The sequence below is a fragment of the Lygodium microphyllum genome, chromosome 15 (genome assembly GCF_053477565.2).
Source record: "Lygodium microphyllum isolate KBCC chromosome 15, Lygodium_microphyllum_v1.1.10, whole genome shotgun sequence".
NCBI classification, from domain to species: domain Eukaryota; kingdom Viridiplantae; phylum Streptophyta; class Polypodiopsida; order Schizaeales; family Lygodiaceae; genus Lygodium; species Lygodium microphyllum.
The window spans coordinates 71,770,947-71,784,756 of record NC_141149.1 but is presented as its reverse complement, the minus strand read 5'-3'; the positions used below and the strand labels follow the sequence as shown (position 1 = coordinate 71,784,756).

Genomic DNA, 13,810 nt, shown 5'->3' with positions numbered 1-13,810 from the left:
ATTATTCGCAACTATAATGTTGTGTTTAATGAATCAAAATTCTTAAAAGGTACTTTAGCCTCTAATGAAGACATGAAAAATGTCAAATTTTAGAATTTACACTCACTTATTACTTCAAATGATGAGCCTCATGATGCCTTACCATAGGCTGAAACTGATGATTAGTTAGTTATTTTTGAGCTAGATGATGATGGCCAACAATTAGAAGCACAAGGAGGTCATGGATAACAAGATAGACTTGTTGATTATGAAAATGTGGATGTTGGTAATGAAAATGAAGGTGCTATACAACATGAACAACATGCTGAAAATGCCTTACAACAATCAATAAATGTTGAAAATAATATACCTTCGAATGTAGATCCAATTCTTGAAAATGTAGATCATTGTGTATGCATGTCTATATGCGTAAGAAGGCAATATAGGTATAACCCCTCCTTGCATTATGTGATGCTTACAGATGAGGGTGAGCCTCTTATATAGAAATAGGTCAAGTCATGCAAATTCAACAGTAAGTGGGAGCTAGCTATGCAGGAAGAGATTAAATCTGTGTATGCTAATGATACTTGGGATCTCGTATCGTTGCCCAAAGGAAGAAAGCCTCTTTCAAACAAATGGGTTTACAAAGTAAAGACAGTTGATGGGAAACCCAAGTACAAGGTAAGACTGGTTGTCAAAGGGTATGCACAAAAGGAAGGGACTTTCAAGAGGTCTTCTCATCTGTTGTGAAGATGACCACTCTACGTGTGCTTTTTGCTCTCACTGTTGTATTATCAAATGGATATAAAAATAGATTTTCTCCATGGTGACATTGATGAGGAAATCTACATGAAATAGCTCGAGGGCTTTGTAGTTCTTAGGAAAGAGCAGATGGTGTGTAAACTAAAATACAGCTTGTATGGGCTGAAGCAAGTACCACGGCAGTGGTATAAAAATTTTGACACTTTTACGCTCTCTCATGGGTTTATACGCAACCATGCAGATCATTTAGACGCCCTTTGCGGTGTAGCAAGAGAGCAGTATATGCTGCGGGAAAGGGCTTTAGCCCTTGGTTGCTTTGTTTTTTTGATTTGAGGCCATTTCGGGGCCTGTTTTGGAGGCGAAAGTTTTTCTGCATGCACCCAGGAAAAGGCCCTGTTTTGTGCTGTGCGACCACTGTTCTACAGGTCGGTGAAAAGTTACTGTAGAAATTGCATCGTATGCCTATACGCAGAGACATTGGGAGTTACAGAATCATCCTTGTTGCTTGATGCAAAATCCCCATCATACTTGTTTTGTATGTGAATGATATGTTGCTAGCTGGGAAAAGAAAGACTAGCTTGGATGCTCTCAAAGATCAATTGAAATGAGCTTTCTCCATGAAAGATTTGTGAAATGCAGAGCATATATTGGGCATGAGGATTCGTAGGGAGAAAACGTAGAAATTGATGCCAGGAGGTATATTTCACGGTGGATTCCGTGAGGTTTTACGATGGATTCCGTAAACTTTGTTGATCGGGGCTCATACACAAAGTGGATTCTTTGTGCGAGAAGTTGATGGGTACGCCTGTCCTTTTCGGGCACTTCATTAATTTAGTGTGTACATAGGTGAATCCATAGTGGGTGATTCCGCAAAATACATATTAAATTAATAAACGTTTATGAGTTTAGAGTGCGCACTCGTGATAAATTAAGGTTAGGATTGATCTCTAACCAGTTGATTTATTTATGTAGCTGAAGACTGCTAGGTATTCACTTTTGTCGATTTAATTGTATTATTTTACTAATGATTGTGAATGCTTCAGTTGATGTGTAGAGATAGCAGTAGTGGCGGAGGAAAGCATTGGAGGATAGCGTGTATTCGAGTTATTACTTATATTTTGATGGGCGCATATCTTAGACTGTTGAGATATCGAGCTCCACTCGTGATATGCCAGGGTGACCATTGTGCATTTATGTCATGGACTTGTTAGTTGCTGATGCAATTGGTATACCGCCCATGAATAATAGCTAGATGACAACTATCCTTATCTACTCTAGTTCGTGGCTCAGTTAGTATGCCACCTTAGTTAGTTAAGTTTGGTTTGAGACCCATATATAGGGTTCTTCTATTTCTATGTACTTGAGTTCTTTTTGGCTTACACAACTAAGAAGATGAAAACTGTTTTCTGCCTCCACCTTTGTGTGTATTCTCCCATTGTGCAAGCTAGAAGTGAGACTCCTTCCTTTTCTCCCAGAATCTTGAGATGGTATCAGAGCCTTGTTCGTGATAAGGAGCTCAAGAAAGCAAACCAAGTTCACGGTGTTTTGGTAAGAGGACCAGTGTTGCTTTCATTTTTCTGTTTTGGGAGCAAGTCTTTGCAGGTAGCACAACCGGAAAGTGCAAGAGTGCATTGTCTTCTAGGAAGTGACTGTGTGGTCAAATATCACTTTCGCTAGTTTTGCAAATTTGCCCTTGTGAGGGTGAAGCTGTGTTTTTTGCAGTGTTCTGTAATGGCGTCTGATTCTCTTTCACAGATTGTAACTGAAAAGCTTGACAAGAACAACTTTCAAGTATGGAAGTTTAGAATGACGAATTTTCTTATGGGAAAATGATATTGGGAATTTGTTGTAGGAAATGAAGAAGAACTAGTTCTTCCAGATGTTTCCAATCAACAGCAAATGCATGCATTTAAAGCATGGCATGAGAGAGCCAGGAAAGTTGTGTACTGGTTCTCTATCAGTATTTCAGACTCTATGATTGTGCATATTCAGGATGCAAGTACGTCAAAGGAGGCATGCGATACCTTGTCAAAAATGTATAGCACAAATACGCAAGCCAGAAAAATGCAGCTCAAGCAAGAGTTGCAGAATGTGCAAAGAGAGTATGAGCATCAATGACTACCACATGAAGGTAAAGAAGATTGCAGATGCAATTGCTTCCATTGGGTCGCAGTGGAATATGATTTAGTTTCTGACTGTGAATGGTCTAGGAAAGGATAATGCACAGTTCCGAACATCTATTTCCGTCCGTGAAAGATTTCTTGATTTTGAGGAGTTGATTGCTCTTCTAATTTTTAAGAAGCAAAGAAATGGTGGTGCATCTTCTTTAGGAGGAACTTCAAAAGAAGCTGTCTTCTACTCAAATGCTGGAAGAGGTAGAGACAGAGGTAGAGGAGGCCGATCTAGAGGCCGTGGTAGAAATCAGAATATGCAGCAAACTCAAGAAGACCAGTCCTATGGAGGAGGACGTGGTAACTCTAGAGGCAGAGGGAGCCAAAGAGGTTGTGGTGGATGGCAAAGAGGCCAAAATGCAAACAGCAATGTTGAATGCTACTACTGTGGTAAAATGGGTCATATGGCTAAAGACTGCTATAAAAAGCAGAATGACATCATGAATGGAAAATTGCAACAAGGAAATTATGCATCTTCTAGCAGACATGGTGATGACAGAAATGAGCATTTGTTTATAGTGCAGCACATGACCAATTCTGTGACAAGTGCAGAAAAAAGCAATGATGTGTGGTATGTTGACCCAGATGCATCAAACTACATGATAGGTCATGCGCAATGGATGTAGGATGCAAGGAAAATGAAAAAACCAGGATTTGTGGAGAGTGGTGATGATACTTCACAACCTATTGTGTAGATTGAAAAAATTCATTTGTCTATGCAGGATGGGAAAAATAAATACCTGTCCGATGTATTTCATGTCCAGAATATCACCAAGAACTTGGTTTCTGTTGGTCAAATGGTTGACCAGGGCTTGCAGGTCAGATTTAATTCTCATGGATGCTTTGTTGAGGATATGAAAAATAAACGTCGCTTGATAGCAAAAGGAAAGAATGGCAGAATGTTTACGTTGGATGCAGACATGTCTGAATTGAGTGCAGCAATGTTTACACATGGGACCGGTGTAGTTGCATATATTGATATCTGGCATAAACGCATTGGTCATGTTAATGTACGACTTAAATCAATGCAGGCCCAAAATATTGTTGCAGGATTACCTAAATTCAAGGTTGCAGAAATGCATAAGGTATGTGAAGTCTGTCAATTTGGAAAACAGGCAAGGAAACTATTTCCTAGACATATTCAAGAGAGTAAGAAGCCATTGGAATTAATCCACTGATGTGTGGACTACTAAAGCTGCATCTCTTGGAGGTTGTCATTATTTTGTCACTTTTATTGATGACTATAGCAGAAAAGTTTGGGTGTATTTTATGAAAAAAAAAAGAAAAGTTTTTGGGCATTTCAAAACTCTTAAAGCTATGGTTGAAAAAAAAACAGGCCTGCAAATAAAATGCCTAAGGTCAGATGGAGGGGAGAGTACCTCTCAAATGAGTTTGCAAGGTTCCTGCAAGAGCATTGCATAAAGTAGCAATATTCATGTAGTCATACCCCATAACAAAATGGAATTGTAGAAAGAAAAAACATGCATATTGGAGAGGTATCTCGTGCCATGCTCAACGAAAAAAACTTGTCAGATTTTTACTGGGTTGAGACAGTTGCTACAGCAGTCTATATAATGAACAGGATTCCCACTGCAGCAATACATGGGATGACTCCAGAGGAGAGGTATACTGGTAGGAAACCATATATTTCTCATTTGAAGATTTTTGGTTGCATTGCTTATGTTCATGTGCCAGATGAGTTGAAATCCAAGTTGGATCCAAAAGCTGAGAAGTGTATTTTTATTGGTTATTCTCTGTAACAAAAAGGGTATAGATGTTATAACCCTTCTACTCGTAAGTTTACAGTGAGCAGAGATGTTTTTGATGAGATGAGTAGCTGGTATAAACCAGTAAATGTGATTGATGATGTAGATGCACAAAATGGTAATCCTGCACATAATTCACAGCAGCAGTCACAAGATATTAGTGGACCTGGAGCGTCCTCTAGCAGTGGTTCACATTCTTCGCCATGGACATGCAGATTGAGATAATGAGAATCTTCTCAAAGCAATGCAGATAGTGGTATACAGGTATCACGAAAAGGAAAAGAGAAGGTAGAACAACCCATGTTTGATGTGAATGCAGGTCACTCTTATGTGGATGGTGAATCCAGTGGCTCAGAACAGAGCATTGATGATGAGTTGGGTATTCCTTCTATTGTTACACCTGGAGTAAGGAAGACTAGGGATGTTTTGAGAGCACCTGGGAGTAAGAAAGCCATGGATGAAGAAATGGGTGCCTTGGAAGCAAATGCTACATGGAAATTGGTACCTTTGCCTAAAGATAAGAATGCAATTGGTTGTAAGTGGATTTATAAGGTGAAACACAATGCAAATGGTTCTGTGAATAGATACAAGGCAAGATTAGTAGTCATGGGGAATGCACAAACATATGACATTGATTATGAAGAAACATTTAGTCCGGTTGCGAGGATGACAGCCGTAAGATCAGTCATTGCTATGGCTGCATCAAAGGGATGGTCTTTATATCAGATGGATGTAAAGAATGACTTTTTGCATGGTGATTTACAAGAAGAGGTCTATATAGAGCAGCCACCAGGTTATGTGCATGTTGTTCATATTGAGTTTGTTTTTAGATTGAAGAAAGCTTTGTACGGCTTGAAGCAAGCACCTAGAGCGTGGTCTGACAAGATAGGACAATATCTTGTCACTATTGGCTTTCAGATTTCCAAGGCAGATTTTTCACTTTATGTGAGAAAGACAGAGAAATGTATTATGCTGCTTGTCATTTATGTTGATTTGATTATCACAAGTGATAGTGATGAAGATATCCTTCATGTGAAAATGCTATTGAAGTAAAAGTTTGAGATAAAAGATTTAGGAGAGCTGTGTTATTTCTCGAGCATTGAGGATCATGTAGCTTCTCGAAGACCCTACTATGTACAGATGTATAGTAGGAAGTTTGATTTATATGACTATTACCAGGCCAGATTTGAGCTATGCAGTTGGATTGGTAAGTCAATTTATGCAGGCTCCAAGGAAACCGCATTTGGATGCGGCTAGACGCATGCTCAGGTATGTGAAGTCCACATTGCAGTATGGACTACTTTATGAGACTAGCGTTCAGATACAGTTGCATGGATACACTGATGCTGATTGGGCTGGTAGTATTTCTGATAGACGATCTACTAGTGGATATGTGTTGTCTTTTGGGAGTGCTGCAGTCACTTGGAGCAGCAAGAAACAACCTATAGTTGCCTTGTCGAGCACAGAGGCTGAGTACAGGGACGCAGCAATGGCTGCATGTGAGGTAGCTTGGTTGCATAAGCTACTTTATGATATGCATTAGCCTACAGATGGGTCAGTTGTCATTTATTGTGACAACATGAGTAGTATACACTTGGTAAATAACCCAGTCTATCATGCTAGAACAAAGCACATTGAGGTGCATTATCACTATGTGCGGGAGAGGATTTTACTAGGTTTTATTGATCTAGTTTATGTCAGCACAGAGGATCATGTAGCTGACATATTTACGAAGGCATTGGACGCAAAGAAGCGCAAGTTCAGAGACCTGCTTGGTGTGCAGGAAGTGGGATTGAGCTCGAGGGGGAGTGTTGAGATATCAAGCTCCACTCGTGATATGCCAGGGTGACCGTTGTGCATTTATGTCACTGACTTGTCAGTTTTGCAGATGCGGTTGGTACACCGCCCATGAATAATAGCTAGATGACAACTATCCTTATCTACTCTAGTTCGTGGCTCTGTTAGTATGCCACCTTAGTTAGTTGAGTTTGGTTTGAGACCCATATATAGGGTTATTTTATTTCTATGTACTTGAGTTCTTTTTGGCTTACACAACTAAGAAGAGGAAAATTGTTTTCTGCCTCCACCTTTGTGTGTATTCCCTCATTGTGCAAGCAAGAAAGCTACAAGTGAGACTCCTTCCTTCTCTCCCACAATCTTGAGATAGACATGGCATGGCGCCTATATTTTATCATGCCTATTTATTAAGACGTTGGATATTTATTTATTATTTTGTATGCGTATGGGCGCACGATTATGATATTTGTATTTGGACATTGTATTGGGTATGCTTGACTCTTTGGACGCCCGCTCATTAGCTCTATTTCTATTTTGTGCTAAAGCAAACTCAAAAGCCAAAAGCGTGCTATTTTGTAATTTGGGCTATTATTTGAGCTTGAAGATGATTAACACATAAAATACATGCTTTGTGGAGCACTCACACAAGGCATGGGGGGAGATTGCATCCAATTGGTCTCTTCATGTCGTGCATGCTTTTTACCTTGAGTTTTGTGCAAACAATAGAGTTCTTTTGTTCTTTTGTTCTTGGGGACCTTGCGGCGTTCACTACGCGAGCATACAATATCCGATCTGTACACCAGTAGTATCAGAGCGAAGCTGAGATCGAGAGCTTTCAATCGCTATCCATTTTGCGAGAAGACGGATCTCCTGGAATGATCGAGCTCTACAGTCAGTCTCATCGCGAATGGTCGATGCGGGTGGATTCTTGGCGGTCAAGAACCTCTGTCTACAGCTTCTGATCGCGAAGGACCGGCCTGAGGAGGCGGAGGACCACGTCAACATCTCCTTCTATCAAGTCGTTTTCTCAGAGATTAGAGATAAGTTTCATATTCTTCATAAAGCTTAAAAGCTTCAAAACTAAGCTTTTCAAAAGCTTAGCTTTAAAATTTATCAATTGGCGACATCAGGAGAGGATCGCTGTGATTTTCGCGGCAGTAAAACGGCCCCCCCTAAAATTCGTCGTTTGCAAGCAGACTAAGCTTTAAGCTAAGTTAATCAAGTTTTAAGTTATACAAATATTCAAGTTGAGCAAGTTCTATAAGTTCTGCAACTCCGCAAGTCAATCAAGTCATCAGAAGTCAGAATTGACTTATGTCAAAAACTCCCATAACGACAGTTCCTGCGCAGAAGCACTGAATTGCAAAGTTGATCCTTGTAAGACTCTATTTGCATACGCAGACTGCTGAACCAGTTTTAGCATATGCAGGTCATACGCAGATTTTATGAAGATTTCAAATTCTGCAACCGCAAAAGTCGAAGACCGTGAAAGCCAAACAAAAATCTATAAGCCTTGTACACCCCACTTTGAGCTACGCTCATCCCGCTAATTGGATTTTGAGAGTGTAAGGTCTTTTAAATTTTTACAGGATGATGAAATAAAATATGGATGATTTAATGGTTGAAGATGATCTTCCTGAACCTATCATGGAATAAAAATTGGATTTAATTATGATGTAGTTGGACGAAGAACGAAGAGCCTGGTAAGCCTTGCAAGTTTAATTGGCCAATTTAAAAAGATCGACTACCGACAAAGATTGACCACAATCCAAGGATCTTATCCGATGAACGATCGATGCGACTCTCGAAGCTCAATTCATCTGCAAAGAAACAAAGATAAGTAAAAGAAATTTCAAATTCCGTACTTTCAATGACACTCGAGATGGAAAGACTATTCTTGAATTCATCAATCAGTTTGATGATTATTTTCATGAAGAGACATACGCTGAAAAAGATAAAATCAAGTGTGTCACTAATCATTTAGTGCATAGAGCATCTCTTTGGTGGACCGTGGTTCATAAGAGCATAGATTGTTCCACTACCTGGGAGAGTTTCAAAAAGAAGTTTATGCCGAATTTCATTCCTCCACAATTCCATGAAAAAGCCATAAAGCAATGTGACATTCTTCAGCAAAGAGATCGTGAGTCTATTTTTCAGTACACCGAACGCTTTTGGAATGCCTTACTTCAACTACGCATGCTTGAAGACGTACACGAAGCGACTCACAAATGCAAGTATATGTCTGGATTACTTGGCCATTACTACGCTGAAGTCAATATGTTCAAGCCTGCAACTCTTGAAGATGCAATTTCTTTAGCTCATGACACTGAAGACAAAATTCGAGGAAGAGACAAGCGTCCATAATAATTTGAAGCAAATGGTAACTATGGTTTAAAGCAATTCAATTCAAATTTTAGAAGATTCAATTAAAGTCGATTTCCTTCATAATCTTTCCGTAAGTCTTGGACAAAACCACATGCTTTGCCATCAAATATCAATCAAAACCCTAAGTCATCTTTACAGCCAAATTCTAATATTCCTAGACTTCCTGCCATTGCAAACAATGTATCTAAAGCCAAACCTATAGTGTGTTATAAATGCCATCAACCTAGACATCTAGTAGTCAATTGCCAATCGAAGAAGCCACCTGTCCATGTCAACTATCTTCGAGCAATGGAAGATGAATAACATGAGGAAATGCCTAACTTTACGGAAGATGAGGACGACATTACTACTCCTTCGGATACTTTACGAGGTATGTCAACTCCACATTCTTTGTTGACAATGAAATGTTTAGTGCATGGAAAATAAAAGATTATTCTACACGATGATGGTAGTACACATGATTTTATTTCTGTAAAGTTAGTGAAAAAATTAAAATTACAAACTATTCCTATGTATTATCGCATTAAAGTAATATTCTTAGGCACAAGGTATAATGGAACGCAAGATGTGCATGATTTAGAAATTCAAATTGGTGAATACAGTGAAAGAAGGAATTTTTTAGTTGTACCATTACAGTCCAGTGATATTATCCTAGGTATGCCTTGGTATTCAATTAAAATTCATTTTCAAGAAAAACACATTACATTGTATGGTATGCATGCATCTAATAATTTTCCACTGCTTACTCATACTCAAGCTAAACGTGCATTATGTAAAAGTAGTAAATCTTATCTAATTTGGGTGAATGAACTTCAAGCTAAAGAAAAACATATGCACCCTAGACATAAAGACTTTCTTGCACAATTTAAAGATTGTTTTGTTGAGGACTTACCACCTGGACTACCTCCTTCATGTCCTGAAGACCATAAAATAGATTTAATTCCTAGTACACAACCACCTTGTAAAGTACAATATATGTATAATCAGATAGAGCAAAAAGAAATTCAAAATCAAGTTGATAAATTATTAAACAGAGGATTAATTAGATCTAGTAGTTCTCCATTTGGTGCACCTGTTTTGTTAGTAAAGAAGAATAATAATACTTATTGTATGTGCATTGATTATCGTGTCTTAAATAAGATTACTGTAAAGAATAGATATCCAATTCTTAGGGTAGATGATATTATGGATAAACTACAAGTTTCTGTCATATTTAGTAAAATAGATCTTAAATCTGGTTATCATCAAGTGAGATTAGATAAATTTGATATATTTAAGTCTACATTTAGAACTCAATTTGGTCATTATGAATTTTTAGTGATGCCTTTTGGATTGACTTAACATACTTACTACATTTAGTAGAATGATGAATTACATATTTTTGAAATATCAACATTGTGTTATAGTATTCTTTGATGATATCTTGGTATTCAGTAAAATTGAAAAAGAACATTATGAACATCTGTCTTTGGTTTTTAAGTTATTGAAAGATAATCAATTGTATGCTAATTTGGAAAAGAGAGTTCTTTCAAATAGAAATTGAATATTTAAGTCATATTGTGTCTTGAAAAGGTATTAAGGTTGACTTTAATAAGATAGACGCAATATTAAATTGGTCTATATTCAAAAATGTGCATGAGTTATGTTCTTTTCTAGGTCTTGCTAGTTTTTACAAGAAGTTTGTGCGAATTTTTTCATTACTTGCTTTGCCTTTGACTAAACTTTTAAAGAAATGTATTGTTTATCATTGGTCTGATAATCAACAGAAATCTTTTAATTTATTGAAACATGCACTAATCCATGCTCCTGTATTACAGCTACCTGATTTTAATAGACAATTCTTTTTAGTAGTTGATGCTAGCGGATTTGGAATAGAAGCCGTACTTACGCAATATAATTATCCCATAGCCTATTCTAGATGTAAACTGAAACCATCCGAACTTACATATTCCACATATGATAAATAATTCTTAGTTGTTGTACAAGCTTTAAAACAATGGAAACATTACTTAATGGGTTCTGAGTTTATGATAAGACTGACCAACAAAGTATTAGAGATTTACTTAGTCAATCTCAAATATCTGATCGACATATTAAATGGACAGCTTTTATTTAGAGTTTTCATCTCCTTATCCAATATCAAACATGTAAAGAAAATGTAGTGGTCGATGCATTAAGTAGAAGATCGATCATTCATAATATCTCTGTTATATCATTTGATTCTCTAACTCTTATGAAAGATACTTATCATCACGACATTACTTTTTATGATGATTAGAATAAATTAGTTAAAAATAACTCGATTCCTATTGATTCACTGTCTTATAATGATGGATTTATGTTTTATGAAAAGAGATTATATGTTATAGTTTCATTTAGGTTTTTTGTTTTGAATGAGATTCATTGTCCTCCATATCAAGGTCATAGATGTATCATATCTACTTTACATACATTGACTGAAGATTTTTATTGGCCGCATATGGACGCTGATGTATCTAACTTTGTTTCTGAATGTTTAGTTTGTCAAAGAGTTAAGAGACATTATGGTAAACATTATGGATTACTTATGTCTTTATTTATTCCATCAAGACCATGGGAACAGATTTCTATGGATTTTATTATTGGTTTACCTAATACTAAAGCTAACTATGATATGATTTGGACTATTGTAGAAAGGTTTAGTAAACAAGCATATTTCATTCCATATAAAAAAACTTTAACAGTATCTCAAGCAACACAATTATTTTTGAAAACTGTTTTCACTAATCATAAAGTACCAAAAGTTATTATTTTTTATCGTGATTTTAGATTTTGTAATAACTTTTGGATTACTTTGTTTGCTAACCTAAGAATAAAGATTGATTTCTCATCTGCATTTCATTTTGAAACTAATGGACAAACAGAAGCCACTAACAATACTATTTTAGATATTTTACATGTTTACACTATTTCTAAATCACAGACATGGGACACACATTTGTATTTACTATAGTTTGCATATAACAATACACCACACACAGTTACGAAGAAAACACAGTTTGAAGTGATTTATGGTTATAGATTGTCTACACATGTTGCATCTTTATCAAATAGAATTCAGAGTGCTGATGATATTGCTAATATGTAAGCTACTATTTTTGATGAGGTTAAAGACGTGATTGCCAAAGCTCAACGACCATATACAAAACAAGCCAATAAAAAAAGACAGGCCATAAATTTCAAAGTTGACTATGGTTGAGAATAGAAAAACGTAGATTACAAAGTATAGATAAACACCAGTTGTGAAATTAGCACCTAGATTCTATGGACCATTCAAGATCATTCATAAAATCAATGACTGTATTCAAATAAAAACTACCATGACACTGGAAAATTCATAACACCTTTCACATTAGTTTATTACGACCCTTTAGAGGCCAATTACCTGTGCACCCAGTTTATGAAAATCCACCTTTGTTAGATGAAGAGACTGAAATACTTGAACTTGAATTTATCATAGATACTGACTTTATGACCACTAGAACTGGTCGTAGATATTCTAGATATTTGGTCAAGTTTAAAAACCATCTTGTTGAAGAAGCCTAATGTATGTACGCTAGAGACTTAAATGCTTTTCCCACTCCGTTAGCTCCACATTGAGCTAATAGCAATTGAGAACAATTGCTATCCGACCTTGGGGGTATGATGTCAAGAGACATATTTCACGGTGGATTCCGTGCCACGGTGAATTCCGTGAGGTTTTACGGTGGATTCCGTAAACTTTGTTGATCGGGGCTCATACACAAAGTGGATTCTTTGTGCGAGAAGTTGATGGGGACGCCTATCCTTTTCGGGCGTTTCATTAATTTAGTACGTACATGAGTGATTCCATAGTGGGTGATTTCACAAAATACATGTTAAATTAATAAGTGTTTATGAGTTTAGAGTGCGCACTCATGATAAATTAAGATTATGATTGATTTCTAACTAGTTGATTTATTTATGTAGTTGAAGATTGTTAGGTATTCACTTTTGTCGATTTAATTGTATTATTTTACTAATGATTGTGAATGCTTCAGTTGATGTGTAGAGATAGCAGCAGTGAGGGAGGAAAGCATTGGAGGATAGCGTGTATTCGAGTTATCACTTATATTTTGATGGGCGCATACTTTAGACATGGCGCCTATATTTTGTCGCGCCTATTTATTAAGGCGTTGGATATTTATTTATTATTTTGTATGCGTATGGGTGTACGATTATGATATTTGTATTTGGACATTGTATTGGGTATGCTTGACTCTTTGGACGCCCGTCCATTAGCTTTATTTCTATTTTGTGCTAAAGCAAACTCAAAAGCCAAAAGCGTGCTATTTTGTAATTTGGGCTATTATTTGAGCTTGAAGATGATTAATACATAAAATACATGCTTTATGGAGTGCTTACACAGGGCATAGGGAGAGATTGCACCCAATTGGTCTCTTGTTCATATCGTACATGCTTTTTACCTTGAGTTTTGTGCAAAAAATAGAGTTCTTTTGTTCTTGGGGACCTTTCGACGTTCACTACGCGAGCATACATCATCCGATCTGTGCACCAGAAATTAATATTCTTATCTTAAGAAAAGCACATTGTGAAGGTATTGGACAGATTTAACATGGCTGAAGTTAAGCCTTTTGGGATATCTTACCGCCATATCTTAAGCTCAGTAAAGCCAACAGTCCAAAAGATGACGTGGAAGCAAATGCTATGAAGGGAGTCCCTTATGTATCGGCTTGTGGTTGTCTTATGTATATTATGGTTGCTACTCATCTAAACATTGCTTATGCAGTGGGAGTTGTTCGCAGGTTTATGTCAAATCCTAGCAAACCACATTGGGAAGTTGTCAAGTGTATTCTTCGATACTTAAAGGGTACACAAAGAAAGTGTATTTGCTATGGGCAGGGTGTAGTTAGCCTACAGGGTTATTGTGAT

General features: G+C 37.0%; 1 pseudogene across 1 annotated transcript in view; it reads left to right on the top strand.

The window, feature by feature from the left end:
- Nucleotides 1-13,179, top strand: part of LOC148024663 (putative 3-hydroxyisobutyrate dehydrogenase-like 1, mitochondrial pseudogene) — a 39,470-nt pseudogene extending 26,291 nt beyond the window's left edge. Inside the window, exon 2 of the transcript XR_015693331.1 lies at nucleotides 12,919-13,179. The product of XR_015693331.1 is annotated as a putative 3-hydroxyisobutyrate dehydrogenase-like 1, mitochondrial pseudogene, transcript variant X2 (transcript). The remainder of the gene's footprint in view (nucleotides 1-12,918) is intronic.
- Nucleotides 13,180-13,810: the final 631 nt, after the last annotated feature.